This window comes from Garra rufa, chromosome 7 (genome assembly GCF_049309525.1).
Source record: "Garra rufa chromosome 7, GarRuf1.0, whole genome shotgun sequence".
NCBI lineage: Eukaryota > Metazoa > Chordata > Actinopteri > Cypriniformes > Cyprinidae > Garra > Garra rufa.
Window position 1 is genome coordinate 52,768,894 of NC_133367.1, and position 570 is coordinate 52,769,463.

The following is a 570-nucleotide window of genomic DNA, read 5'->3' on the forward strand; positions in this document are numbered from 1 at the left end:
ACAAAATATCAGACAAAAATGTGATTGTAAAATGTTAATAAACATTAAAAAGCAAGTTAAAATACCAAAATTAATGCATTTTTGGTTTATGCCAATGCATTCAATAACGTATGAAAACAAATAATAGTGCAAGTTTGATACTAGTTCTTGGAAAATGAGGAAAATACATCAACGTCTTTGTCTTTGCATACCTAGGCTTGTGCACCAACCTTTCTCTCCTTCATTTGTCGTCAAGGAGCTGTGTGCCGTTGCAGGCTTCCTTCAGGACTGTGTCGATACGCTCAGAGGTCCTTAAAAGGAGGATTACTTGTTTGTTGCCTGCACAGAATGGAGAGCAGGGGAGAGAGAGAGAGAGCGCGCACAAAGGAAATGTTACCACACCAAACCCCGTCTGCAACCGTTCCTTGGGCCGTACCAGATAATAGATTCAGTTAAGCAAGCCCTGACAGATATTATGGGGCAGGAATGTGATGACACAGTGCTTGTATTGTGTGCTATCTCTTGATTTGCAATGGCAACCAGTCGCTGTCAGTCTCTGCGGTGAGAGCCGTGACATTACAGTGGCTGGCG